We start from the raw sequence: 25,450 nt of genomic DNA on the forward strand, positions 1-25,450 counted from the left end.
GTAAAATATTTTAGGTCATTTTAAATGTAACTGGAGATCTGTCTAATGGGCTTCATAGTTGTTTACTGAATTTATGAAAAGTTCTAGTAGCTTCATATTTGCATTGCTAATTAATCTCTTTCATGGTCTATTCAAAAATTGAGATTTAAATAGATAAATGGGCAAAAGGGCCATTTGAGAAAGGAAAATTACAAATGGCCAATAAGCAAACTGTGGCTAAAGTTCAATTTAACAAATAAAATAAATGCAAAGTAAAACACAAAATTATAGCATTTGCCTGTTGTTAAATCATAGGTTTTTGTAGGATAATAATACTAACCATGTAGGCATGGACAAAATGAAAGATGCTTTAATGCCTTGTTGCTATCAACAGTATCAACTGTTAATACCTTTTCACAGACAGTTTGGCAGCACTTACAAATAAAACATTAAAATTGCATGCCTTTTGACCCAATTATTTAATTTCTAATAATTTACCCCAAGAAAATCATGTAAAATGTGAAAAAGATATTCATAATACTTTTTGATGGAAAAACATAATAAGGATGATTACCCCATACCACACATAAGGTAGGAAATATGCAGTCATCTAAGAAGTTTATTAAGAGTTTTAATAACTTGGAAAATGCTTATGACAATATTTAATAGGGAGAAAGATACAAAAGAGTAACAGATAATATATAATCAAAAATATTTTTTAAATGTCTAGCAGGCACTTATGGGATTATCTTTGACTGACTTTTCTTTTAAACCAGGTCAGTGGTTCTCAAAGTGTGGTCCTGGGACCTTTGGAAAGCCACTGACCTTTTCAGGGTGTCTGTGACTTCAAAACTATTTTCAGAATAACATTGAGAAGTTATTTACCATTTTCTTTCTTTTTCTCTCAACAAGTATACAGTAGGGTGGGTTTTCCAGAAACTACAATATCTACGATGAAGTCATCATTCTGATGATACATAAAATAGGGTTTTAAGTGAATTAATAGTTTTAAGTTTCTTGGTTCTAATTTATAATATGATGAATATATCCCATTAAAAAAATTTCTGTGGGGCCTTCTATTTTTAAGTGTCAAAGGGTCCTGGGGTTGAAAAGTTTAAGAACCTGCTGGACCACACTGTTTTACAACTCAACAGAGGTAGGAATTAACTTGTGAAAAAGACAGTAGTTCTTGTCTTTTGCAAAGCAAATAAATTTGTACCATACAGAAACAGTTGCTTTGTATGCCTGTAGGAAAGTTAATCCAGCATTACATTTTATTGCTCTTTAGGATATTAACCAGTTTTGTATTACTTAGCAAATTGATTTCAGCATTTCTGATTGTGTATTAGATGACCAGAGAGACTCTGTTCTTCAAATTCTCTTTTGAGCTCATCTGAACATCTTACTGATTCCCTCACTAATTAATGACCTAATAAAATCACTGTTTCTTTTATAATTTTGACAATATTTTTGCCGTTTTTTCCCTTTTTATAATTGTTGTAACATATATATAACAACATTTACCAGTCTCTCCAGAGAAACTAGAGGAAAATCTCTGCAGGTTCTCCATTTGCACAGAGTTTAGACCACTTTCAGGTTAAAATCAAGACCTCCTCCAAACCCCAACACAATCACTCTCTCACTCTCACTCTCACTCTCCTCTCCCACCCCTCATCACCACCACAGCTGTGCACCTACACCCTTGGGAGCACCTCCAAACTGAGACTTACCAAAGTAGATTACTCCGAAAGACATTTTTCTTTTATATTATTGGTTGTATTTTTATATAATGATAAAGTAAAAACTTTTAAAGTCTATAATGTTTTCATTAAAGCTCCTGTTCTTAATGCATAGAATTATATATGAAACATAGTGACATATATGAAACCTAATTACAATTAGTCCCAAAACAGCCAGTGTCGCTCTTTTGCCAAAGGGAGGCCAAAGTGTCCTAAGGCAAACTATAGTCCACGGACAAAATCTGGCTCCCTGCCTGTTTTTTAAATAAAGTTTTACACGAACTTTATTTACAGCCATACCCATTTGCTTACATATTGTCTATGACTGCCTTCACACTACAATCACATAGAGTTGAGTAAATGACAGCTTGGCATGGCCTACAAGCCTAAAATATTTACGATCTGGCCCTTTACCAAAAGTTTGCCCTGTTCTCATTACCTGCTCTAAGTTTTTACACTTACTTATTTCAACTCAATGTTATTTTTTCCTCCAAAATAAAGTTTAAATTAGATAATCTATTTTCTTTTGATGGTAGTCATATAAAATTATTCTCTTAAAATACAATAGAATATTGCATTTAAAAAAATTAAAAACCCAGAATATTCCAATTGTGAGGATTTAAAATATACATCAGGTTCTTTGAGGGCAAAAGACTTGTCTTCGGAGAGCCCATGGATATGGAATAACTAGCAAAGTCCACTGTAAAAAAGCAATTATTTCATGATCTTCTCAATTTAAAAACTATGGTTATTTTCCCAAGTTCAAAACTAAACTACCTTCCTTCTTAGAAATGTTTTAAACTCCTTTTAAAGAAGCTAAACCCTGATTTAACAAACACACTTAGGTCAAAGAACTGAGCACACCACTTAAATCTACATGTTCAATATTATCTGTAAGACTTTTAAAAAATATTTATTTATTCATTCATTCATTCATTTATTTATTTCTCCCCTCCTCCCTGCATTGTCTGCTCTCTGTGTCCATTAGCTATGTGTTCTTCTGTGTCTGCTTGTATTCTCATTAGGCAGCTCCAGGAACCGATCCCAGGACATTCCAGAGTGGGAGGGAGGTGATCATTCTCTTGCGCCACCTCAGCTCCCTGGTCTGCTGTGCCTCTTATCAGCCCTCTGTGTCTCTTTTTGTTGTGTCATCTTGCTGCACCAGCTCTCCAAGTGGGCCAGCACTCCTGCATGGGGCAGCACTCCGTGTGGGCCAGCACTCCTGCACGGGGCCGCTCACCTTCACCAAGAGGCCCTGGGTATCCAGCCCGGGACCTCCCATATGGTAGATGAGAGCCCAACTGTTTGAGCCACATCTGCTTCCCATTATCTATAAGACTTTTAACTGAACCGATTCATGCACTGTAAGTACATAAAGCTTAAACTGCTCTCAGTAATAGGAACCTGAAAAAACTGACATATTTGCTCTATTCCCAAAAGTATATTTTTCTCTAAATGTCTTATTCACGCATTTATCTAGTTAAGAATACCTACGTACACTGTTTACCAAATAGCTTTTCTAATTCTAGTGACCACGTAGGTTAATGACATCAATTATTTTCATTTTCACCAATTTGCAGGAAAGGGCATTCTGTACCATGAGTGCCAGACTGTGAGAAATTCTACAGGACAAATGACCCTTACAACAAAAAAGTTGTAAGGAAAAGACTGCAGGGGAAATTTATAGGCAGAGAGGAGTTTATTAAAAGGATATATCAAAAATTGCAATATATGAATCTTATTTGAATCCTAAGAGGAACAAACTTTTTAAAAGGGGAAATTTGAAAACTAAATGTTTATTAATTTTAAAGAATTAATATAAATTATTTTCAGTAAAATAATGACTGTTTAGTTACATTTTTAAAGAGAGTTCTTGATTTTTTTTAAAGACATATACTAAAATTTTGGGGAGCAGGTGTAGCTCAAGTGGTTGAGTGTCTGCTTCCCATGTATGAGGTCCCGGGTTTGATCCCCAGTACCACCTAAAAACAAACAAACCAATAAATGAAAAAAAGAACTCTCATTGGGGAGCGGATGTAGCTCAGTGGTTGAATATGTGCTTCCCATGTACAAGGTCCTTGGTTCAATCCCCAGTATATCCTTTAAAAAAAAATTTTTTTTAAAGATTAAATTATATGATATCCGGAATTTGCTTTAAAATAATCCCAGAGTTGAGGGAAAGGAGATTGAGGGTACAGATAGAAAGATTAGTCATGAATTGATACTTGTTGAAATTTTCTGTAATAAAACTTCTCTTAATAACTTTTCTATAATAAAGTTTTTCACTCCATTCTTCTTGAAACAAGAAAAGTAGCAATGGGAACCAATAACTCTAAAGAACTGACATTGTAAGAAGACAGGGGATCCTGAAGCACTTTTGTGAGGCTTCATCCACTTTAATGATTTTTTATTTTTCTGTTTTCTTCTTAATAATCCAACAGTAAATTGTTATAAGTGTGCTACCTGTTGTTATAGGCAGAGTTTTAAATGATCCCATTACCTATGCCCTTGTATTTTCCCTTCCCCTTTGAGTATGGATAAAACTCCTGAAAATGATGAGATATCACTTCCGTGTATGTTAAATTTTGGCAAAAGGAAGAACACCTTCGGTGGACCTGACCCAATCAAGTGAGCATTTTAAAATCAGCATTTTCTCCAGCTGATTACAGACAATCAAATTAGAGATATAGGCTCTGACTGACCTGGAAGAAAGCAAATGTCCATGCTGTGAATAGCCAATGTGGGCCAAGAGGTATAGAATAGTCCCTGGTTGGTAAACAGCAGGAAAACAGGACATAAGTCCTATAGCAGATAGAAAGAAATTCTGCCAACAACTGGTGAGCTTGGAAGAAGCCCCAAGAACTGCAGCCACAGCTGACACCCGGATTTCAACCTGATAATCTAACTACAGTGTGCCCAGACTTCTGGCCTACATAAACCATAATGAGATAATAAATTTTGTTCTTTTAAGCTGCTAAATTAATCTGTTATGCAGTTTTTAAAAATCCAATACACCTGTATAAAGAAATATGGCCATATCTCAAGGGCTACCTTTGCATTTGTGTTTATGATCCCATCGGTACCAATGTACCTACACATTCTGCAATTTAACTTTTAATGAAATATTTCTCAGAGGATCATGAATCCAAACTTGAGAAACCCTAAGCTACATAACTCCTTATATATGAAGTATTCCTTATTCAACACACACTGCTTTTTGGGCAAGATTATATACCTGAGTGCTTTTTCAGTCTAAAGGCTTCTAGGACTGAAAAATCCTTCAAATAATCAAATGGAATGAGTTTAAAGCAAATTGTAACTAAGTTGAACATATCACAAAAACTTATCTGGTCATCACTACACACATCAAGTAGGACAAAGCTTTCTATCCTCTGATACTCACCTCATGATTATAAGGTATGAGAACAATATGGACCAAATTCCATTACAAAAAGAAATTTCTTTATAACAAAGTTCCCCATATCTAGGTGTTTCATAGATATTAAGGAATTACCACAACTATCCTTTGTCCATGTTATACATCAATTTATTTAGAGGAAAAAAAGAGATGCAAATGAAAATAAGAAATGGAGAAGACAGTAACAGATACTATCCCTAAGATCTAAAAATATGTTTCTAAGGTTCTACTTATTCTGATTCTTTTTAGTTTGTCCCTTTAAAAAAAAAAAAAAAAGCTTTATTGAGATATAATGCTCATGCCATAAAATCCACTGGTGTTAAAGCATACAGTTTAGCAGTTTTTACACAAATTATGTAACCATTACCACTAATTTTAGAACATTTTCGTGACCCCAAAAGAAACTCCATGTTCTATCTATTTACTACCATGTCATGTTAAAAAATTCCTGTCTGGTACTAGAAAATCTTGTCCAGCTGAGACAAATTGAGCATTTAAGGGAGAAAAGATCAGAAGGTAAAAGATTTTATACAGGCATAAAAAATATTGAGAAAACTGTAATTTGGAATTTAGAGCAGTGCTTCCTATAACTAACAATGTCATGACATTCCTTTGAAAAGACAGACATGACCCAAATATGCAAAACATGAAAGTACTTGCCAGTGAAGGCAAATAATCTTTCATTGGTGAGACTCTTCACCTATTGCACAACATGATTTGTTTATTTCAGAAGCTGAAGATAGAGAGGATGATCTAAGTTTTATTTAAGTGAAACTAGGCTTCTGTATTCCACCAGGAAAAACTTGGCATTTCTCTAGATCAGCATTCTGAAAATGTTCACGCCCAGCACTAAAGCATTCTTACATGCCCAGTGAATGATGTTTTAAAATGTTGCTTCCACCGATTATGAGATAGTCCATAAAATGCCCACTGTAATATTTTCCCTTAAAAATTAGTCATTTCCTTGCCTCTGCTTCACTCGCTGGAAGTTTGGACCTGAAATTCTATCTAAGTAAATGCCAAGTAAAAAGAGCTATTTTATTCTATTTCCCCCCTTTCGTAATTACAACGCTGGGACAAAAACAACATCCTCTATGGGAATGTAGTGCTGCCACATGGCATAGGCTAAGGAAGGAAGCTTGCAACAAATTAACTGACCAAACATGTATGAAACCAGAGTCTGACTGGAAGCCCACAGAGATAGAGTTAGCTGTGAAATAATGTAGGGCCATTCTAGGATCTAGATATTTCAAGAAGAAAAGCTGGTAAGAGCTTTTAAATATCTAAGCCCCCAGCTATTTTCTTACCCACTTTAAGGACACTCATGGAGTTGACCATCTCTGCCTGGGCGGTTTCTGTTTCCTTTTCTTTCAAAGAATAGGTAAATATGTAAATTGAATCCTAGAGTATTAGATAAAGCACACTACAACATATGGAGAAGATCTTTCCTTTTCACACATTTAAAATTCTAAAATCTAGTAAAAAGAGTCACACCAAAATGAAAACAAAATTTTCAACAAAGCTGGGCATTTAACCAACCAGCCTGCCCCAACGCATACCTGCAGCTACAACCGCACTTCCCAAAGGCAGAGATCTTTTCGTCTTTCCACTTGTTCTCAATCCTGACTGAGCATCAGGATTGGGGGAAGAAGGGCTGATTGGGGGTTAAGAATGCTATAGAGGAGGCAGACTTGGCCCAGTGGTTAGGGCGTCCGTCTAACACATGGGAGGTCCGCGGTTCAAACCCCGGGCCTCCTTGACCTGTGTGCAGCTGGCCCATGCGCAGTGCTGACACATGCAAGGAGTGCCCTGCCATGAAGGGTGTCCCCCGCACAGGGGAGCCCCACGCGCAAGGAGTGCGCCCCGTAAGGAGAGCCACCCAGCGTGAAAGAAAGTGCAACATGCCCAGGAATGGCGCCACACACACGAAGAGCTGACACAAGATGACGCAACAGAAAGAAACACAGATTCCCATGCAGCTGACAACAACAGAAGCAGACAAAGAAGACGCAGCAAAATAGACACAGAACAGACAACCGGGGTGAGTGGGGAAGGGGAGAGAAATAAATAAATCTTTAAAAAAAAAAAAAAAAAGAATGCTATAGATTGGGCCCCAACCCCTGATCTACTGAATCAGCATCCTAAAGTATCCCTATTTTAAATCCATTGTCCATGGCATGTAAAACCAGACCCAGAAGCCCTTGGGAAAAGGTGTAGATCCCTTCAAAAGTCCCACCACCTAACTCTCTGAAAAGTAATTTTGGTTTAAGGTTTAACCAACTGAAACTGTGTACTTTGCTAAGCATTATCTTTGCGTTAGTTGTTTAAGAAAAGAGCTTTGGTTGGTTAGTTTAAAACTCCGGATTATTTTCACTTTTACACTGAAAAACTCTTAACCTTGTTTTTATGAAAAGCAAGGCAAATTTGAGTGAGTGTTCCAAACCCAAGTTTTAGTCAATTTTAAAAGACATTCTTGTTTGGAAGGGGGAAAAAAAAGGAACATCTCTTTGTTAATCCCTTTCAGAGCTCCCTTCCCACACTGCTGATTTGAGATAAGCTGTCATTTTTGAAGGTTGAAGGGCTTTTTTTTCCCTTTTTTTTTTTTTTAAAGCATTTTGGCCTTTGTTAATAATGGCTAATGGCAGACCTTTTTTCTTTTTTTTTCTTTTTTTTTCTTTTTTTTTCACCAAAGCCTCATCCATCCTCCTTATCCATAGATAACAGTAGTGACCTACCAACACAGGCCATGGGAGTAAAGTTGTTGGCTTGCCCTGACCCAGCATCAATGTCACAGAGAGACCCTATGGTGACCAAGGACATGTCCTTAAAACATGGCTGGCCCCCCAGGCTGTGGTCATGGAAGAACAGAGAAGTGACCCCACAGGGTCTAATCTGCTGACCTTAACTTTGCTCTAACCAACTGCTCAAATAAATAAAAGCAGTAGGGCAGCTGAGTTTTCCAGATGAATTCCAATTTATTACTAAATATCCAAGCCTAGGTCAGTGTTTAAAGTTCTTGGGCCGTCCAAAATCTGTCAGAGTAGAGTACTGGCTCTCAAAGCATGGGTGCTTTACCCCCAACCCACCCACCGCCACCCCAGCCAACACTTGGCAATGTCTGGAGACATTTTTGTTTTTTTAAACTTGGGATGGAGATGCTCCTGTCATTTAGTGGGTAGAGACCAGAAATGCTGCTAAACATCCTACATTGCACAACACAGATGCCACAACAAAAGAATTTTCCAGCCCCAAATGTTAATAATACTGAGGTTGAAAAATCCTGGGTTAGAGTATAAGAGCCACTGCTAGATAACCTCTTATCCCATTTTAATTTAGTATCTCAAACATCTCAAACATCTTCAAAGAACAAGGAGGTACTTTGTTTAACCATGAGGCACTAAGGTATGGTGAGGTCTGAGACAAGTCAGAACACAAATGCTCACTAAAGTCATTCCATGTTTTAAAGTAATACCGTGCTGGCCAGACAAAACATGACAGCTGGCTGCATTCGCCCTGTGGATCACTGGTGGTCAAATTGTGGTTTAAAAGAGATTATCATTTTACACAGAACTGGAAGATCATCAAAAGACACAGTCCATTATTCCCTTACATCCTATGGAACTTCCTGAGCCCTAGAGGGGGGAGCAGGACTCGAAACTGTTCAATTAAAGGGAATGCACTAGGGTCCAGACCTTGATGATTTGGCTTCAGCCAATGAAGAGTCTTAGATATAGTGTGCTAAGAGCAAGGGTTAACGTTGAAAACCTTAGAGGTAAAAAAAATTGAACCTCCCATCACTGATCCCAATCTAGGGGAATCCAGTGTATACAACAAAAAATACAATGCCATATAAGCGAGGTTATTATTTTAAGATGATACCATTCTCATAAATATTAGAATTTTTAACCCAGAAGATGACTTATTCTATGTGAATATACTGTTTCCACAAGAGGAAACAGAGGTCCAGTAAGTTTAAAGGAACTGCCATAATTACCCAAATCCAAACCTAAAATCAACTGGTGTTTCCTCTGTGCAATTGTTAAGCACCACTAAAAACTGGAGAGGATTGCATTTAAGGTGCCAAACATTCATGACTAAGCTTTCTACTAGCATAAATAAGTTATACACATTATATATAAGTGCTAAATTTAAGTCTCTTTCCCCATCAGAAAAATCATTAACATGCATGCCCCACGTAACTCTTTTGATGATCTCTTTTCCACTTCACCAAAGAATTAAAAGCAGGTAAAATATCTCTAGCCCTCCTTTCAGGATCACACTGTACAGAGGAAAGCTAAATCAGCAAATGGAAACACAAGCAGAAGGAAGCCCGGAAATGAATATCCCTATGTCTATGTATGCTTCTGCTGGAAGAATCCCTGACCTGAAGAGACAGTATAAACAAAGGGAACCCAGAGGGAAACAAATGATAAGATAGGTGAAACCCAGTAACTCCCTCTATTCTAACCTCTACCTACTTCCCCCAGCTGTTTCCATCAGAAAAACAATCTGAGCTTGGGAGAATTAAAATGTAAGCGGCCCTCTCTCTGTTGTCATAGTTTCCTCTCCTACAAAAAGGAGTTGGGGATGCAGGTGATGTCAGTGTTTGTGCCTCTTCATATTTGAAACCTGGTAGCCTGGGGGCAGTCTGGGTACAGCCCAGGGAGGCCAGGAGAGGAAGGGACCAGTTCCCTGGTTCTCCAGACTCAACTTGCATTCCAGGGATTGTAGTAGGAAAAGGCAGGGTACAGGGAAAAGGTAACTTCAGTCACAGGCTGAAAAGAAATTGGGTCAAACTAAAAATCATATTCAACCAATAATTTTGAAAAGAATTAAAACCAATTCTTTTTAAACTCTTCCAAAAAACTGAAGAGGGAAAACTACCCAACACATTTTATGAAGCCAATATCACCCTAATAACCAAAGCCACATAAAGATACTACAAGAAAAGAAAATTACAGACCAATCTCTCTAATGAACATAGATGTAAAAATTCTCAGCAAAATACTTGCAAATAGAATCCAACAGCATATTAAAAAACTTAAACATCACAACCAAGTGGGATTTATTCCTGGTATGCGAGGCTGGTTCAATATAAGAAAATAAATCAATGTAATATACCACATTAACAAACTGAAGGAAAAAAACACATGACAATATCAATTGATGCAGAAAAGGCATTCAACAAAATCCAGCATCCTTTTTTGATAAAAACACTTCAAAAGATAGAAATAGGAGGAAATTTCCTCAATATGACAAAAGGCATATATGAAAAACCCAGAGTCAACATCATACTCAATGGGGAAAAGTTGAAAGCATTCCCTCTAAGATCAGGAACAAGACAAAGATGCCCACTGTCACCAATGTTATTCAATATTGTACTAGAAATTCTAGCTAGGGCAATTAGACAAGAAAAAAAAAATTAAAGGCATCCAAAAAGGAAAAGAGAAAGAAAAACTCTCACTGTCTGCAGATGACATGACCCTGTACTTAAAAAATCCTGAAGTAGGCAGCAGACTTAGCCCAGTGGTTAGGGTGTCCGTCTACCACATGGGAGGTCCGTGGTTCAAACCCCGGGCCTCCTTGACCTGTGTGCAGCTGGCCCATGTGCAGTGCTGATGCACGCAAGGAGTGCCCTGCCACGCAGGGGTGTCCCCGCGTAGGGGAGCCCCACACGCAAGGAGTACGTCCCGTAAGGAGAGCCGCCCAGGTCGAAAGAAAGTGCAGCCTGCCCAGGAATGGTGCCGCACACACAGAGAGCTGACACACAAGATGACTCAACAAAAAGAAACACAGATTTCTGTGCCGCTGACAACAACAGAAGCGGACAAAGAAGACACATCAAATAGACACAGAGAACAGACAACCAGGGTGGGGGGGAAGGGGAGAGAAATAAATTAAATAAATAAATCTTAAAAAAAAAAAGTCCCGAAGTATCCACAACAATGCTACTTGAGCTAATAAATAAGTTCAGCAAAGTGGCAGGATACAAGATGAGCACAGAAAAATCAGTAAATTCCATTTTCAACAGCAACAAAAAGACTCAAATACCTAAGAATTAATTTAACCAAAGAAGTAAGGACCTATGTGCAGAAAACTACAAAACAATGCTAAAAGAAATTTTAAAAGACCTAAACAAATGGAAAGACATTCTGTGTTCATGGGTTGGAAGAATATTATGAGGATGTCAATCTTACCCAAACTGATTTATAGATTCAATGCAATACCAATCAAAATCCCAACAGCTTACTTTACAAAATTAGAAAAGGCAATTACCAAATTCATTTGGAAGGGAAAGTGCACCTGAATAGCCAAAAGCATTCTAAAAAAGAAGAGCAATGTGGAAGGAATTTCACTGCCAGACCTTGAAACATATTACAAAGCTACAGTGGTCAAAACAGCATGGTAGGGAAATGGATATGGCTCAAGTGCTGGGGCCTCCACCTGCCATATGGGAGGACCCAGGTTTGATCTCTGGGGCTTTGTGGTGAAAAAGAAGAAAGTGTGTCTGCACGGCAAACCAAGTACCCACACGAGTGCCCATGTGGTGAGCCAAGTGCCCACACGGTGAGCCACGTGCCTACATGAGTGCCTGCATGACAAGCCAAGTGCCCACGTGAGCACCCGCATGGTAAGCCAGTGCCTGTGCAGCGAGCCAATGCTCACACAGTGAGCCAAGTGCCCATGCAAGTGCCTATGTGGCGAGGCTCTTGCCCATGTGGGGAGCCAAGTGCCCACATGAGTGCCCATGTGGTGAGCCAGTGTCCATGCAGCAAGCCAATGCCCACATGGCAAGCCAAGTGCCTGCACAGCAAGCCAACTGCCCACACAGTGAGCCAGTGCCGATGCAAACTGAGTCACGCAGCAAGATGATGATGCAACAAAAAAGAGATGAAGTGGAGAGTCAAGGTGAAGCACAGGAGAGACCAGGAACTGAGGTGGCACAATTGACAGGGAACCTCTCTCCACATCAGAGTCCCTGAGATCGAATCCCAGTGAATCCTAGAGGAGAGGGATGAGGAGAGGACAGGGACAGAAGTGGATACAGAGGATCATGCAGTGAATGGAAGCAGATAGCAGGAATAGCAGGGCAGAGGAGGGAGAGAGGAAGAAAAAAAATAAAGTTTAAAAAAAAATGAGATCATTAAAAAAAAAAAAAACAGCATGGTACTGGTATAAAGATAGCCACATCAATCACTGAAATAGAGTTGAAAACCCAGAAATTAACCCTCACCTTATACAGTTAAGTGTTTTTTGACAAATCTACCAAGTTCATGTTAATGGGACAAAACAGTCTCTTCCACTAATGGTGCTGAGACAACTGGATATCTATAACCAAGAATGAAAGAAGACCCCTATCTCACTCCCTATACAAGAATCAACTCAAAATGGATCAAAGACCTAACTATAAAAGCCAGGACCATAAAACTGCTGGAAGACAATGTAGTGAAACCTTGTAGTAGGTATGGTTTCTTGGACCTTACATCCAAGACACGCAACAAAAGAAAAAACAGGTAAGTGGGACCTCCTCAAAATTAAACACTTTTGCATCTCACAGGACTTTGTTAAAAGGGTGAAAAGGCAACCAACTCAAGAGGAGAAAATATATGGAAATCACATATCCAATAAGGGTTTAATATCCAGGATATATAAAGAGATGTTACAACTCAACAATAAGATAAATGACCCATTAAAAAATGGGCAAATGACTTGAATAGACATTTGTCCAAAGAAGAAAAACAAATGGCAAAAAAGAAATGTTCAACACCATTAATGATTAGGGAAAGGCAAATCAAAACTACAATGAGATATCATTGTATCATTGTAGTTTTGATATTCTGATATCACCTATCAGAATGGCCACTATTAAAAAGACAGAGAACTACTAGAGTTGGAGAGGATGTGGAGAGACAGAAACACTTACTCACTGTTGGTGGGAATGCAGAACAGTATAGCCACTGTCCAGGACTGTTCGGCAGTTCCTAAAGAGGTTGAATATAGAGTTGCCATGTGATCCTTTAATACCACTATTGGGTATATACCCAGAAAAACTGAGAGCAGTGACAAGAACAGACAACTGCACACCAACGCTCATAGCAACATTATTCATGATTGCCAAAAGGTGGAAACATCCCAGGTGTCCATCCACAGATGAATGGATAGACAAAATGTGGTCTTTTCACATGGTGGAATATTATGCAGCTGTAAGAAGAAATTAACTTGTAAAGCATATGACAACATGGATGAACCTGGAGGACATTTTGTTGAGCAAAATAAGCCAGACACAAAAGGACACTGTACGACTGCATTACTATGAACCAAATAGATAGTGTAACATATTGTATTATAATAAAAAAATGTACAGGTATCCAGCACATTTAATTGGGAAAAAAAATCATGTAACAGTAACTTTTAATCAACTCCTCAGCAGAAAATGTCACAGGCAATATAGACAAGGCAGTTTCTAGCCACCATTCCTTGTCAATTCTGCCATTGCAAGTGTCACCTACACAGAGAATCTCAAATCCTAAATGGGACATAAGGGTTTTCTAGTCCACTCCAATTTCCATTCTTGATTTAAGAAATACAGAAATATAAAAGCAAGCCTATTTATTTAACCTACTGAGAACATGATGCAGTCTGTCTCAGCCATTGGCCTTGATTCTAGCACTTATTTATTCCATCCGTCTGACTTTTAACTGGAATTACCATTGAGTGCTGAACAATGGTGGGAAATGTTCCCTTAATGCAAACACTATTGCTACACACAATAGTAATGCTATTGCTGTTTGTTTTGCCACTGTTATTATACATCAAATAAAAGCCACTAATGTTGTGTCCCTATTGGTGCACTCAAAACTATATGACACTGTTCGTATTTACAGTTTTACCAGCTTTCAAGGTAAAGTAAAGCATACACCCAGTTCCTTTAAATGATTTAAGTTTTCCATTTTATTTCCTTTTACTTCTCTCAATAAGTTTCATCATAAATTCTTAGGATTTTGAAGGGCCCCTAATCTAACTCACTGTCACAGAACGACAGGTTTTGCCAAATCTCCATGAAATAAATAAGAATTTAAGTTCACATATGAACTCTCACCTGCTGAATGCATGATGTTGAAATACTGAGATAGGTCAAATTATGTACCCCAGAAAAACATGCTCGTAAACTTAATCCAGTCCTGCAGTTGTGAACCCATTGTAAATAAAACCTCTGGAAAATGTTATTTTAGTTAAGGTGTGGCAACCATAACAGGTTGGGCTTTAATCCAATTACTGGAGTCCTTTATAAGCAGAATGAAATTCAGGCATAGAGGGAAAACCTAGAAGAGCTGGAAGTTGGAAGTAAAGGAAACCTGGAAGAGAAAGAAGACACTGCCATGTGCATTGCCATCTAACAAAAAAGCCACCCACAAATGGCTAACAGTCAGCCTCAGAACCCCACAGTCCTTGGGAAGAAAGTATCATCTTACTGATGCCTCAATTTGGGACTTCCCCTATCCTCAAAATCATAAAGCCAATAAATTTACATTGTTCACGCTAACTCACTGTAAGGTATTTGTAACTACAGCCAGGAAACTAAAACAAATGCCATCCTTCACTCTTCTTCTAGGGTGTGAATCTGCACAAGCTTTGTGCAAAAGTAAAGCCCAGAAATGGTACCAAAACACACACCAATGACATCCTTCATACTCCCAAGAAAGGATAAAGACCAAGGCTAGGGATTTTGGAAAACTGTTATGAAGCTGTCACTAGTCCTGACACAATCAATGCTTCTTGTAAGCAGCATTCAGTTCCTTGGAAAATTGTTGGCAATGCCTTTTCTCTGGCTTATGGGATCTGAAGAAAGTAAGACTCCCACCAGTTCATTTTATAATACAGCATGTTCCTTTGCTTCTAATGGTGCTGGCTTTGCAATGATATATCCACAATAAACTCTGCAGTCTCCTTTGTGACCAAGGGTATGATTGAATTTAAAAACAAAACAAAAAATAATGACTAGGATTACAAATGCAGTCTGTGGCTCCAAAACATAGACAAAGCCCATGCCCCTGACCTGATTGTTAATGTCACTAAAGAACTGAACTGGGCCAACAAGTCAAAATAGAAGAACCCATCTCAAAGATGAGCATCTATATTTCCCAGACAATGATCAGAGCTGGGATCTGGGCTATCTGCTGTTGGAAGTCTAAATTCAGAAAGTCCATTATATAGGCAAGGGTCTTTGCTAATCACACTGAAGATATTTTCTTTCAGAAATGAAAAGGACCAAGACCAGTTTAACAGGTGACCTTAATTATGTGTCTAGAGAAATACAGGTAAACTTCAACTCCAATTCTGGTGTAATTTATAGAACAAAATGAACTCATGTTATTAGTAAAAGTGAAAGACATACTTAGGAATTATAACAAGATGAATGCTTCCCCCCCAAAAAAACTTTTGAAATCAATATTTGTTAAGTAAATTTATGTTTGAGAAGTCAAATAGCTAATAAGTCTTTTCTTTTTCTATTTCTTCCTGGTAATATGCTATTAGAGCACAACTTTCCTATTATTTCCCTAAATGATATGGTTTATATTTTAGTCAATTGTCTTCATTGAATATTGTTAAAGTGGTACAATATCCAAGTTTAAGCCAAAGGGAAAAGACCCACTGTAAATCAGGAAATCACACCAACTATATTGGAAATTGAACTTACCTCCCTAGTTTTACACATTTAATTTACAATAGTGGCTATGGTTGAAAAGAATGGCGGTTGTATATTTGGTACTATATTTGCTCCATTATAAAAATAAATAAAAGTCTCTCTTCTGAGGTGAAGGGTGTGGGGATTGAGGGAAAGCTTAATTAAAAATCTGAGCTCATCCAATATTAGATTACATGTTTGACTACTACTCAAGTTTTCATTCTTTTCTTTTCAAAAGAACTTTCACAATTTATGTTACAATGAGTAGGGAAGCTAAGAAATTATGGGCCCTCAATTCTCAATGCAGGCTTCTGCAGCCCTGTTCTATTGGGAAGGACTTCTTTTAAGATAAGGTTTACTGCTGGGACAGGCTCTGCACATATTTAGAGATAGAGTATAAGAATGTTTTCCTTTTCAAATAATTTGCCTATTGTTCAAATACCAAAAAGGAGGGAGTTTAAAAGTTTTATTGTTCAAATACTCAAATGCAACATTTAAAATCTCATGCAACATATTCTATTCCAGAAAATCAGACTATAAGAAGCCAGGGGAAAAGCATTTTCACTCTCAATCAACTCAAGGTTTATTGACTCAGTACTGTTTCAAAGCGAAGAGGTGCAGAAAAAGTTGTGATCTCCCAGCTCAAGTTGGAGAGGAAATACAGACAGCAAACTCAGAGGTGAGGCAACAGCATGGTGTATAAAGAGCTAAACTGTCTGGGTCCTATACTATTCTGCCACCTCCTTAGCTGTGTGACCTGAGCAGGGCAAGTTTCTTAAAATTTTCAAGCCTCAATTTACTCATTTGTAAAATGGTGGTGACAGTTTCTCATAGGGTTGTTGGGAGAGTCAATGATTAGTCCACACAAAGCTTTAGAAAGGGCTTGGCACAAGGTAAGCATCTCACATCTGTTGACTATTAGTATCACATTAGCTGTAAGTAGTAAGTTGTATGGCTTACTAAGTTGTATGGCTAAGGAAGAAGCAGCAGCAGATAAGAGCCGTGAACGTTGAGGAATATAGGCAGGGGAGGTTTCCTGGAAGCTGTGGCACTCAACTAGATCTGAGAATAGTAGGAGAATGTAGACATCAAGAGGGGTGCACATTCCAGAGGGGAAGGGCCCATTACTGCAGAAAGTCAGAGATACAGATAAAAACCAGGAGTGCTCAAACAACAAGAAAAATAAGCTGACCAAAGCCAAGGATGTATTTGGCAACATCAGATTGTTTGGGGGAAGGGAGAAAGGTGTACACTAGTTGCTGTGCTCCTAGGATTTAACTCATTTTAAAAAATATATATTATGAATGCAAACTCTGAAATGCTCATTTTTCTACTTATGGAATAGTGGAAAGGATACCAAAAAAACTTTTTTAGCTGCAGGAAAGATCTGCTAGGGTAAAATGTAGGTCACCAAAATCAGCTTGCATCTCATCTGTCCCTCTTTCAGTGGAGGTACTAGGGGATGGCTTGAAGGAAAGAGGAAAGCTTTAGATCCACCCCTCAAGTCAGCAGGGCACTGGCACAACCTACATAAAAAGCCAATATTCTTGCTAAGTGAATGTTAACTTCAAGAGAGGTACCTTCAGTCCCAGCCTACCCTCACAACCTGACCTTACAGAGAGTCTGGATCTGTTCCTGCCCTCCTTACTGATTTTTTAATTAGTACTTCTGCTATCTTTTGCCTTCTATTCTTAAACTTTGAGCTCTTGGGGAAACCTCTACGAACAGATGCTGTGAGTTTTAAGATATACATTCAGTTCAAAGATTTCTTCCATTACCAAGTGAAAAAATGTAATACCCAAAAACCTGGCAGTAGCCCATATTTGTCATCCAAAGAAAATTTTCAAAACAAAATACAAGTTTCATTTGTGGTTGGTGCCCCCTCTAGAGAGAAAACCAGTTTGGTAACCAAAGTTGGCAAAGTTGCTTTGCTTCCTGGAATAAGGCAACACTTAGAAATATCAAGAGCATGATACAAAAGTAAAGTAAGCCAGATGGAAGTTACAAGTGCTGGTGATTATCTTGAATGAACACCTAAGTTTCTCAGTGGTACCAACCTTTATTAGAAAGCTTGTTTCCCTTCATCCAGCAGCTGTAACTTTTTAAGTGATTTCACAGAAGACCTCAAGATTCTCAAGCCAAAGCCACTCTTTATACCACCCACAAAATATTTACAAAATGCAACACTTTCCATCATAGCTGTGTTTTCTGTAAATACCTTATTTGTTCTGATGATCACTGTACTAACACTAAAAGCAGCTTTTTAAACAAAGTAGTTCAAATAAAACCACACATAGACACACATATTGTTAACACTCAGAGCATGTCCACAAAACAAGAAAGTCAGGATTCAAATTCCAAGGTACCTACTCACTGAGTTCCTAAAAGTACCACCCAAGAACATAAGCCACTGAGTTCCCTTTACTATCACCCTCCTCACTAATTTATACTTCTGAATACCTACAAACTCTGACTACTGGGTAATAACAGAATGTTACAAATATAGGACTAATGCCCATGCCCACACCCTGTTCCAGCCAGCCTGGAACAAGTAATCTCTTTTAGAACTCTTTAAGAACTATTCTCTCCCAGCTCTTCTTCCCAATGAGTGTCTCGGAAGCCACTGGTGGCCTGGCACAGATCTTGGTCTCTCTCCCTATTCTCCTGTCATACACCTCCTGGGAAAGTTATCTAAGTCCTCTATAACACAATTGAGAGAAATCTAGAAACACCTCGTTCGAAGTAATGATAAGAAATTAAAAGTGGGGGTGGAGGGGATTCTATAGAGGTGAATTATTCCAAAAGCAAATAATTATGAAATATATCTATTTCAAATACATAGAAGACCCTTTTTACATAAGTCACATGCCACATAGAGAGATTCAGTGTATGTTGAGATGAAACTGCTTGGCAGAAGGCAATTTAGGGGAATATTACAATTGGTGACAGAATTAACAGTGGAAAGAATACAGACCTTGGATCTCCAATAACAGCTGCACTACTTACTCTTCGTTTGATAGTTATTAAATACCTACCAATGGGAGATAGGGATGGACAAGACAAAGAACCTGCCCTAACAGAGTTTATAATATAATCTAGTAGTGGAGATAAGAAGTAAACGGGAAAAATTAAGAGATTTTCAGCTAGTGTAAATTCTAGGACAAAAAAAAAAAAATGGTAAGTCACCACTTTTGATCCTGTTTCCTCATGGGGATGTATTCGCCTATTAACTAACCATTTCTGTGATAGTGCACCATGGCATGAAATGCCAGGAGAGGAGAAACAAAATATTTGTGCAATCCAATTACAGCTGATGAAATTAAGTTACAAATAACTGCATTTCATTAAGAATCTGTAAAAAGGCAAAACCTAAACAATGATCTCTAAGATAAAATAAATAGAAGTCCAGCTACTGGCAGTAATAATGGGTGCTTTTCCCACTTTGAAGGGTTGCCATTTTGCCATACAAGTAGAGCTCAGAGATATTAAATGATTTACCCAACACCACGGTGTCAGAAGCTGGGTTGAGCCACTCATATTCAAAATACTTCGAGAAAAAAAAAAAAAAGACAGACTTTGTCCTTGTTAGAGTGACAAGATTTTATACATAGAATCAGTTGTAAGAAACCCTCTCCTAACATTACCAAAGAGGAGAGCGAGGTCCCCAGAAGTAAAGAGGTAGCCTCTAACGACAGCAAAACAGGGCTCTGGTGTCCTGCTTCAACCCAGTGCTTCACCTTCAAGCACAGGCCATTAGATTTTATGAGAACCACGAGTGACAACAGTGGCTTCCATAATTTAATTTCATAATCATAGGAAACTCTCAGTTACTAATTGTCCCCAATCACTTCCAGTCAGCTGCACAGAGGACAAACTGAAGACCTTTACTGGCGACCAGGACGCTCTTTTCAGGCAGAACTAGAGAGCGACTTTCGTGAGAAATCTGCCTCCAACACCATTAGCTACTTATTGGGAAAATGCTGCAGCTAGCCTGAAAGGGGAAAGCTATCTTTCAATTGTAATTTTCAAGTCTGCCTCGGGAAAAGGGCTAAAAACAATTAGTTCTTGGGAGGGTGATAGAGAAAAGCGGTGAGGGAAGAAGACAGGGCTAAGGGTCTAAGAGCTGCGTGCAAGCTATTTACAAGAGAATGGAGAGTCCTGGGCAGCGAAAGGCGCGAGCAGGAGAGAGCAGCTGGGCCCAGGGCAGGCGCTTGACCACACCCACCGGCCACGCCCTCCCAGCTGCCCGCAGAGCCGCGACTAATCGAAACCGCAGTGGGAGCGTTAGGATTCCGACAGCCGCAGTCTCCATGGCAACGGGATTCTTCTTGCAGGCAAACTGCTTCAATTCACTCGATTCTCAAGAAACTACCAGCCCAATGAGAGGAAGGGCCCAGCCCTGGCGAGAGCCAACGGTCACGGATAGCATTTGTGCCTGATGGCCGGGGGTGGGGGGTAAGTGGAGTATGTGTATCTATTCCTGGGCCCACTAAAATACTGCATGGGCGCGAGGGGCAAAAAACCCAGCCCAGGCTGTGAGTTCCTTGACAACAGAGGGTCTGGTGAATGAGTGGTTTAAGAGAACGACTGAAGGTGCTAGGGCCAGGGAACAGGAAATCTAGACGGTCTGAGGTTCTCGGGCCTCCCGCACGTCTCCTCTAGTCGGGGGACGAGCCGGTCGCAAGCAGCAGGCTATTCAGCGCCAGCTGGGAAAACCCGATTATCCAGCTCTCCAGCCACGCAGCGAGCCTGATCATCCGACTATTCACACCCCATCCACCCCCTTACCACCTCCGGGCCGTGACTCCAGGGCTGGCGCTACGTCGCAGACCAAGCGCTCTTCGCCGAGAGAGCAACGAGCGCGGGGCACCCCGACCCAAAGGCGCGGGAGGCGGGCGCGCGCTGCGGCCCCTCGAACCCGGTCCGCGGGCAGCACAGCCTCCCTCCGCCGCCGCCGCCTACACCCCTCGCTCCCTCCACCACGCCCGGCTTCCCCATTCTCGCTTTGAGACATTCATCTCCCAACTTTGCCTGAATTGCAGTCACCCCGCCCCTTTCTGAGCGGGGCTTGAAGTGCGCCAGCCGAGGGTCCCGGGGGCTCCCCTCGGAGGCGGACGCTAAGGGAGTGCCTCCGTCCCTGCAGCCGCCCCCGGGGGCACCGAGCCGGCCTCGGCTTTCTCCCGCTCAGCGCGGCGGGGCCAGAGCGCGCGGCCGCGGCGCTGCCCCCAGCCCCAGCCGGGGTCACGACCGCCGGCGCGCCGGCCCGGGGAGCCCCGGCACGGCCGCGCGTGGTACCCGGCCGGCTCTGCGGGCATCCGAGCGCCTCAGGACGAAGGCGGAGCACCCCGTCCCGCCGGCGCCGTCCTCGGGACTCGCCTCGCTTTGCGCCGCGCTGCTGCCATTTTTCCATCCCGTTTGGCAGCCCGGAGTTGTCTCTGTCCCGTTCCCACCCAGACCCAACCTGAAGGACGGGTTTAATATTTACCTACATGGCCCGAGAGCTCCGGGGAGGCAACAGCAGCGCGCGCCGCGAGCCCAAAGCCCCGCGGAAACGCACCCACCCCCACGCCACCGCGCGGTGCCACCTAGTGAATGAGTGGGGCGGGCGAGGCGGTGCGTCCCCTTTACCTGAGCAGCCCCCGCATGCTGGAAAGGCGGCTCTGCGCTCGGGGTACAATGGGATCCGGTTAAACAGTTTCCTCCACAGCCGCTCGTAGGTTACCAGCTCGCAGGTGACATCACCCTCTCCCGGCCTGATAGGATACAATGTGGCGCTCACTGCGCATGGACTCCCTGGCCGGGCCTGCGGACTTCTGGGAGTTGTAGTCCCGGCCCGGCAAGCGGAGCCCGGGCAGCTTCCCGCTGGACTACACTTCCCGACGCACGTCTGGCCTCTCTGTCCCTGCCCCTTGGTCCCGCCTCTCCCGGGCCCGCCCCCTCCCCGCCCCCTCCCCGCCCTCCAGTCCTGGAGCCTTTGCGGTGGAGGTTGCGACCGGGAGCTGCCGGCGGCTGGAGCCGAGGGGCTCGACTTAGCGGTCGGGTTCTTTCACTTGACCTTTACCCGGTCCGGTTTGGACTCTGAGGACCCCAAGGATTCCTCAGCTGGCGCACACAGACCTGGGGGCCATGTCCCATTGGGTTTTCTTGGTTCCAGCCGGGAAGAGAAAATTAAGCCTTTCGTTGCCTTCCCCACGGAGCAACTAATTAATAGGACGCACTAGTTTCTGGGTTATTGTGGTCCTGGAATTACCCCCATTCCCCCGGGATGGGGCGACGCCACCCGGAGGGAGAGAATCACGGTGTGGCCCCCTTGGTTCAGTACACCTTTCTTCCTTCCCTTTTCATTCTCCTTATTTAACCGAGACCGGGTGACCAGGCAGAACGCGAAGAACGAGAAAATAGCGGAGGCTTGTCGCTAATGAAAACGCGATGTAATAGATAGTCGCCGCAACCCTCTGTCAGGGAGCCTTCTGTTCCTGCAGAGATAATACTGTCGCGCAGCCATGCTTTTGTTCGCCCCTGCAACAGACTTCCCGCTCCGTTAACTCAACTCAGAGGAAGATAACATCCTTGTTTGAAGTTACAATAAATTATGTATGTGTATATATATATGAATGTATATTTTTTTAATTCACAACATTCTTCCTCTCATCTTTCGTACCTTTTCCTTCAAATATTTCCTTTTTAAAAGATCTTAAACCAAACATTTTGCCTTGCAAGAATTGCTGTGATGTTAATACACCGAAATATTTATTTAGAGATAAGCAAAAAGATTTAGCAAAATTCTGGCCATTTGGATAGTTTTTTTTAAATATATAAACCCCCCCTGTGGCATTTTTACCATTATTCGATGACTGTCAATGATTATTAAAAATTAACAATGAGAGCACATCTTCAGTTGTCTTTAAATGAAAAATCAATGCAGCTAGTTACCCCAGCTGTAAACGTGGAATAAATTAAAATGATAGTGAATGTGTCTCAGTCACATGTAAGAATTAGCTCACACCCATCTCACCTAGCAAAATCTTTAGAATCCCTGAAATGGACTCTGCATCTTTTAAAAACATTTGTAATTAAGATTTCAAATGTCAAGTTGTTCGTCAAAGTCTTATCATTCATTTTCTCATTTCATTCTGCAGCATTAACTTGGGTTCAAGTGAAAACTATTCTTGGAAATATTTGAGGATCTTGGAGGAGAGAGAAATGCTTTGTTTTGCTGAGAAAGAGGTTTCAGGACTGAATTCTGATTTTCTTTTAACAAGCCTCTTCTTTATAGACCAGAGACATTTTTTTCCCACTGAAAGAAGAAAATGTTGAATGTTGCTCTTCTCTTCAGAGATACTCAGTCCATTTCAAATATTGTCCTAAATGGAACCCAGATGATACAAATGTTTCCTTGGCCATCAGATCAAGAGTACTGATTAGTGATATTCTAGCTAATGGGTAGGCTTAATATATTGCTGTTCATTGTGGAATATATTCACAAAGAAATTTGACCTGGGATGATTCTAAAGGCTCTCCCAGTTTTACAACTACATAAAGCTTTTAGATGGAAACATAATCAGTGAGGTTGAAATTTATGGGGTCAGTAAATTGAATGTGGAGCCTTTCTGCAAGGCAGGACTTACCCTTATAGATAAATGTATTTTTGAGGTATACTCTGGGGAGTAAGTTTACAGGAGAAATCACTTTACAGCAAGCTGTCCCACTATCCATCCTATTTAGATAGATAGATAGATAGATAGATAGATAGATAGATAGATAGATAGATAGATAGATAGATAGATAGAAAGATAGATGATAGAGAGGTAGCTATCTAGATAGCTAGATAGACAGGCACTGTGTTTGGAGGCTTTTTCTAGAAGTGGTGATGGATTTGAACTGATCCATTCATGCTGTTTCATTGGTAACCAGGGGAAACAAAGATGGCTCTTCAGCATCAGAAATGCAGTCTGTGGACCTGGGGCCAGAGAAAGCATAACACTTCTAAAGAGATAGAAAGGAACTCACACACATATTCACTTTCACATATACTCACTAGGTGTTTAATTCTTTCTAGGCTGACTAAATAGTCTTGTAAGTCATTAAAAACACCCATACTATCTAGCTTAACTTATATTCTTAATTTATATTTGGTCAAAAGATTTCACCTTTTCTCCCCCTTTTTTTTTAAATAACTGCTGCTATTCTGGAATGATCTTTTTTTTTTTTTTTTTTTTTAAAAAAATTTTTTTTTTTTTTTAAGATTTATTTTTATTTATTTAATTCCCCTCCCCTCCCCCGGTTGTCTGTTTTCTGTGTCTTTTTGCTGCGTCTTGTTTCTTTGTCCGCTTCTGTTGTCGTCAGCAGCACGGGAAGTGTGGGCGGCGCCATTCCTCAGCAGGCTGCTCCCTCCTTCGCGCTGGGCGGCTCTCCTTACGGGTGCACTCCTTGCGCGTGGGGCTCCCCTACGCGGGGGACACCCCTGCGTGGCACGGCACTCCTTGCGCGCATCAGCACTGCGCATGGGCCAGCTCCACACGGGTCAAGGAGGCCCGGGGCTTGAACCACGGGCCTCCCATGTGGTAGACGGACGCCCTAACCACTGGGCCAAAGTCCGTTTCCCTGGAATGATCTTATGAAAGGCCCTGGCTCATCCCATAATCATGACCTATTAATTAGGAACCTGTGGGACTACTGAAGAGAATAGATTTAATTGAATTTCTATAGACAGGGGACGAGAAAGGCACCATGGAGCATTTTGCTGATCTTTCAAAATGACCTATCTCAGTTCTGGTTATAAAGCTTTACTCCAGATATTGGGTTTTAGATAAGAGAGGAAATGCTATATCAACATAGAGAATTTAAAGTTTGTAACCTTCCATGTGTTTTTCACATAATAGCTTGATATTTTGTAACAATTGAGGTTTTTGCTAAGACCAGTTTTGGAATTGTGCCATTTTTACCAGTTTTGAGCAATATGACTTTGTTTATTCTCTCTGAGCCTCACTTTCCTTATTTATAAAATGGGGATAACAATAATACTTCACAAGGTTTTTAAAAATTAACTTAGATGAGGCCTGTGAAAACACTTTTCAAACTGAAAAGAACTATAGAATGCTAGTTCTTATCATTTGCAATTTTTCCCTAAAGATTATCTCAGAAATGGTAATCTTAATTATGGGAGAGGTTAATAAAAACCTATTTAAATAGAAAATGCTTATTCTTAACAAGAGACTTAGAAAATATGTAGCATACAGATATTATCTCTTTCTAATTTGTGAGTAGGCAAAAGGTCCATTGAGGAAAAACAAAAGAGAAATCAAATCTAGAATTTAACAGTGCCAGACCTTGGCTTGTTCTCAGATCCATACCATTTCCTTGACAGGTATTCTGGCTGTTCCCAACAGCACATATCCTTTCCCAAGCTTCCCAGCGTAGGGAGGCACTGCTGGGAGATTGGACGCAGGTAGAAGGGGGAAACCAGGGTAATTTTCTACCTCTCTGCCTTTGGTAAAGTTCTGGCAGTTGGTAGCAGCATTTCCCCTGTTAGAATGGGCTGTCAGTGTTCTAGCTTCTGCCAGGTCACCCCAGTCTCTGTGAATACCACCTTTGTCCCTCTAGCCCAACATCAGACGTAGCTTTCTG

General features: G+C 40.7%; 1 protein-coding gene across 6 annotated transcripts in view; it reads right to left on the reverse strand.

The window, feature by feature from the left end:
- Positions 1–21,593, reverse strand: part of DAAM1 (dishevelled associated activator of morphogenesis 1) — a 176,740-nt gene extending 155,147 nt beyond the window's left edge. For 2 of the 6 annotated variants that reach the window (XM_004452468.3, XM_058293354.1), the window contains exon 1: positions 21,452–21,593. The gene's annotated coding sequence lies outside the window, so the exon portion shown is untranslated. Of the gene's footprint in view, positions 1–21,308 lie in introns of all 6 variants that reach the window. The other 4 variants (XM_058293353.2, XM_058293355.2, XM_004452469.5 and 1 more) reach the window with 4 other exon arrangements.
- Between the last annotated feature and the right edge of the window lie 3,857 nt (positions 21,594–25,450).

The sequence above is a fragment of the Dasypus novemcinctus genome, chromosome 3 (assembly GCF_030445035.2).
Source record: "Dasypus novemcinctus isolate mDasNov1 chromosome 3, mDasNov1.1.hap2, whole genome shotgun sequence".
Taxonomy (NCBI): domain Eukaryota; kingdom Metazoa; phylum Chordata; class Mammalia; order Cingulata; family Dasypodidae; genus Dasypus; species Dasypus novemcinctus.